The 5,474-nt window shown below is 37.5% G+C and overlaps 1 protein-coding gene across 1 annotated transcript in view; it reads right to left on the bottom strand.

The window, feature by feature from the left end:
- LOC118324290 (myosin-7-like) overlaps positions 1–5,474 on the bottom strand; it is a 165,683-nt gene that overhangs the window by 25,535 nt on the left and 134,674 nt on the right.

Raw genomic sequence — 5,474 nt, 5'->3', positions numbered from 1 at the left:
AATGATTTACCACAGAGAATATTTCAATTTGAACTGTTGTAAAAGTCATCAAAGCTATAAGTTTGACTGCTGTGTCACAACTACTTTCCCACTTCCATTAGTCAGTGTAAATATCTGACTTACTTACTTTTCCAAACTCAGTTTCAACAGTGACTTTGTCGCCATCTCTACTGGTGACTGTGGCTTTCACATATTCCACCTCAGGGTCCGGTACAAAACACTGCCTCTTTATGTCAAAAGCGCGAGTCTGGGCCTCCAGACGCTCCTTGTCTGACTTTCTCAGGAAGGTAGCAGCAGCCCCAAACTCTGCCATAATGGAGTCGCTGCTCATCTTGGAATCTGTACAGTTCAAATAATGACTTCACATACACTTCACATGTGTACAAAACAATATTTTTTCCTTACATTGATTAAATATTTGTCTGAATGATTGTTAGTGCTTTAAATGATAATACAGATTCACTTTTAGTCTCCTCTCACCTGTGTTTTCACCCCTGTGGCAAGATGTTTTATTTTATATCTGTTGCAAATTATACAGAGAAAATACCATTTACAAACTTCTCAACACCTTTTAATTATTTACAGTTAAACCAAGCAGATGTCCTCCAGTATACTCACCCTCAGGCTGTCTGGTAACTTGCCTCCTGCCTCCAGTCTTCTTTTAAAAGGGTGATGCCCCACCCTAAAAGGCACTGAAATTAATTATTCAGATCTTCATCAGATGATCTGGATATTTAGGTTGGGGGTGTTTACCTCTTTGACTTTTAAGGCTCGTAACCATTTGTTCTCACACTCCCAATAAGGACAACCTGCTGGTGTGATGACATCAGGTCAGCCATTGTAAATTTCACAGCCTTTGTTCTATTTTAGCCCACCCCTTCTTAATAATTTCATGGCCTTATGGGAACATAGAATTGAATTGAAAACGGACTTGTCCATTCAGATACGTTTGCACCAGAAGTCACAATGTTAAACATCCTTGCTGTTGACTACATCCCTGAAAATCATATGCACATATCTCTTAATTCATGCATGTGACTGAGCACATCCACCTGTCTTCTGCTGACGAAGGCAAGGTCGCAATGCTCCATTGTCACAAGTGAGAGTAACAGCTATACCTCTGACCTGTCTTGTCAACTGTTCCTTCTCTTTATCCTTGAGAACAAAGATAAACCTGTGAAATACTTCTTGAATTCTTTCTGACACTTGTGAGGTTGGTTTGATTGCCAGACCTTGACCTCTCATTGTTCTGTGACAGGTGCTTTATATTTGTATAGGTCTCAGAGGACATAAATAAACACCTAAAGGCCATACATGGAGGAGCCACTAGATTAAGGTACTGTATGAACTGTTGTCAACCAAGAATTTGCAAATTTTTATAAAAAGATGGTTTGACGATGTATATTATACTCTAGATCATCAACACCAGTCAAAGCAATTAGGAAATATGTTATTATGACAATAACAACAATAACTCACTCACACAGTTTTCACAGAGAAATGGAGGTTGATGACTACTAAGGAATAAAAAAACATAAAAATATGAATAAATAAATAATTATGACTTAAGAAAAGTAAAAAGCTAACAAGACTGAAACAGATCCATCAAACAAAGACTGTGGAGAGTGAAAGAGGCCCAGAGGTTTGACGAACTGTCGAGTCAAAAGGTTTTGGTCCTCCTCTTTAACCTCCCAGTGTCACATTCCTTTAGGGTTAAGATACCTGTCAGATTTTACTGTCCAAAGAAAGTGACAGATTACAAGGTGCTAACTGGGTTAATAGTGAGAGGAGTTTTCATTCTTTGCAGGACCTCAACACTCCACTTGAGAAGCTCTTTGGATGTCGCAAATTCACACCTGACGATTAGCTGTGATCTCCTTGGACGGGAGGTCAACTTTCACTGATGTCTAGGGTCCTGGTCTCAGCTGTCTACTTGTCTCTCTGCAGTCAGTCTCACACATGACAAGACAGGACTACTGCCTGTTGGAGAACACACTGTAGTCTCATCAACAAGGCCCGGGACCCCCATGGACACTGATTGGCCTGTATGCATTACATTAAGGCACTTCCATTGCTTTGTTGTTGTTTTTTTGCACATTTCTGTACAGCTCTTTACTCATAATATCTGGCCATTTCGTACATATTCTGTCTTTATATTTGTATATAGTGGTAGTTTTATCTTTATTTATATTGTTTTACACTTGATTGTTAATCTCATGCACCAATGTACCAAGGCAAATTCCTTGCATGTGAAAACTTACTTGGCAATAAACCTGATTCTGATTCTTCTAGTTCAATCAGGAGAGACTTAATTTTTGAATGAACAAATATACTGAATTGATATTTGCACAATGAAGATGAGTCTTTGGCGATTAGTCGGCATTGTGACGTCACTGTATTTGACGAGGTTGGTAAAGCCGTGGTTAGTACAGGAAACCCCCTGATGGAGTCTAGACACTCGTGGTGGTGAAGGAATAAAGAGAATGCTGAACCTCAGTTTATTCTCCTGACCTCTCCCTGGTCAAATATTTGAACATTTAAATTTAATTTAATTAAAAATGGCTGCTGCGAAAACCACAAATATAAAATGCATGGTATTTAACTGGAAGCGCAATTAGAAAAAAACATAGTTTATCTGTGCAGAGCATGAAATGTTAAATGTTTCAAAAGTTTGTTCATTTAAAGCAAGTCTAGGTAAGTCTAAACACCAGCAACAGTTATCAGTAGTAAAAAGAGAGAAGAGATATAAAGTCAGCAGGCTGTCTCAGTAATATCAGTTAAAGAGAAATATCTACTCAGAATTTGCTAACATGAATTCAACTTTATTTTGTAAGAGGAACTCTTCCAACTCTGATGGATGTCCATAGTTCAGCTCCTGGAAGCTGGGGCAAGCAGCCCTACAGCCTCAGGGGTCCCGAAGGCTCCAGCTTCACTATGTGGCAATTCACTTTTGGTAATTGAATTCATTGCCTAATTAAGGCTGCATCTTCTTAGAGAAAGAGAGGGTAAACAGGGGCCCAAAGTTCTCCCAGGTCCCCTCCTTCATGGCTCCACTTTAAGATCTTTGTGTAGCCTGAGACCCTCTCTGGTCATCAGGACCCTGAGGATTTGACATGACCTCTGAGGAGCTCAATCTGACAGAATTTGATTCAATTACTTCCAAAAACACATTTTTAAAGAGTTGCTTCTCTGTTATTTTTTTAATTCCAGTACTTTTAGTCGAATTTACAGTATTTGTAGAGCTCATTAAAACACACGTTTAACTGGAGGCACAAGTAAGTAATAGTTCCTGGCTCAGCCCAAGTTCTATAATAAAGAAAAGGAAGTTAATAAATAAAATACTTTCTGATAAATGCTTTAAAGGTTTTGTACAGTTTGTACAGCTGTACATTTTGTGTCCTGTTTGCATAATTACAACTGACATTAAAAAAAATGTGCACCCTGAATTAGATTTCAGCTGTTTTATTACAGTTGGAATAACTTGAACTTGATCTGCTGTGTAGGTTTGATCTGTCCAGAAGTGTTGAAAGGACTGCAGCTGCTCCCATCCTTCACTGGTCAATGACAACGATGCACAGTCCATGCCGTCTTTTTTACTGGTCTTTGTTTTTTTGCTGGTCCTTCCTTTTGTCCTTGAGAACAAAGATAACTCACTGACGTTCTCAAGTGTCTTTGTTTGATTTAGCTGGACAGCTTGCGAGGTACATTTGGATCTGTGGGTTAAATAGCAACACATGATCTGCCCATATACTGAATGTCTGATTACTGCTGTGCCTTTAGGTTCTAGTATACACTGTCAATTCCAGCTATTTATGTATAGTTCATATTCATGTGTCAAAAAAGCTGTTGTACAAATACAATTAATAACTACGATAAGGAGGAGATGGAAAGTGATTGTTTAAGCTTCTTGATATTGCCTTTTTCTATAAAAAGAATCCAGTGGTTATGTTGTAGACAGCTTTAAACTTAAAGACTGCCATCATTCTCAGCTGTTCAGTTATCTTCATGTACTCCACCTTGTTGGCACATTTTGTTCTTTGAGTCTCTCTCTCAACTCTCTTTCTTCTCGTTGAAACACCAGGAAGACCTATTTGAAGGTAAGAGGTACAGTACACTGTCTCTCATGTTTTAATATGTTAATCAAATTGTATTCTGTTACACTTCTACACTGTAAATGTATAATGTTTAGGTTTCAGAAGTTCCTGTCAGGAAGTTATGACTGTAAGTACACAGAGACTGTGTGTTGTTTCTGGTCAGTGAGGATATAGTGCACTGTTTCCATGACTGTACGTGCTAAAGTATGTAACTCTTACAACAGTACTTTCTTTTTTCATTGGGATTATTATGGCTTCTGTATTTACTGTGTATTCGACATTACAGACAGGTCTCATGTCGACAGACTTGGAAGAAGTACTCTTTTACTTAAGTAGCAATAGTACAGTCCTGCATTCAAAACTTAAGTACAAAAGCAAATGCATCAAAATACTCATTAAATATATAATAATATATATTTCTGGGTGACTTGAATCAAGTCTCGTCTTTATCCATAATAATACATCATAATTTATTTTATCATAATCTTAATCTCAATCCACAAAGTAACTCAAGCTATCAAATCAATGTAGTAAAGAAGAAGTATAAAGTAGCATATCAAATTAAATCATTAAGTAAAGTACAAGTTCCTAAAAATAATGCTTAAGTACAGTAACTGAGTAAATGGACTTTCCACCACTACATGTAAATACACTTACCTGTTCTTTCAGAGGTACAGTTTTACTTTGGAAAGCGTCTTTGTGTCGTACTCCATCCAAATCAATCAAATATAAATCTATCTTCACAAAAAAAACATCTCTAACAGGTAAATGTCTTAATATCTCTAAATAAATGTTGAGACATGCATGTCAAAGTCTACTTTTAGCTTTGATTTTTATACAGTTGCAGAAGTTCATGATTCATAGTGTAACAACTCTTTACACAAAATGCCCATGTCCTGTTTATTTAACCAGTTTTATTTTACATTAAATCAGGCTATAGAGTTAACTGCATCACACTCATCATTGAACAGATCATCAGTGTTGTCAGACATAATACTACTCGAGTCAAGTTAATCATAGTGATAATAATCAGTGTATAAGTGCAACATACAGAGGAAAAAACTACCAAAGGCTGACGGAGGAAGAAGCCATCAGCAAAGGTGAGCGTCCTTCATTATTTCTTTAATGACTCCTCAACATCAGGGTCCAAATTATACCCCTCCCGCTTTTCTTCCTCAGGCACCCACACACACTTGAGAAGAAGAATTACCCGAGCACACTAAACACACACCAGACCTTTTTGAAGTACTGAAACTGGCATGCTTTGGTAATTCTCTTACCATGATTTAACTTGTTCCATAAGCAACATCAGCCAACACACGCAAAATTAAGAAGCTTTGAAGAAAAACCATTATCCTTGGTGTGTGCTTGAGGAGTTGT

Source organism: Morone saxatilis, unplaced genomic scaffold (genome assembly GCF_004916995.1).
Source record: "Morone saxatilis isolate NCDOM2014 unplaced genomic scaffold, NCSU_SB_2.0 Contig0, whole genome shotgun sequence".
In the NCBI taxonomy this organism is placed as follows: domain Eukaryota; kingdom Metazoa; phylum Chordata; class Actinopteri; family Moronidae; genus Morone; species Morone saxatilis.
The sequence above is the reverse complement of the archived record's forward strand: the minus strand, read 5'-3'. Positions and strand labels throughout refer to the sequence as shown.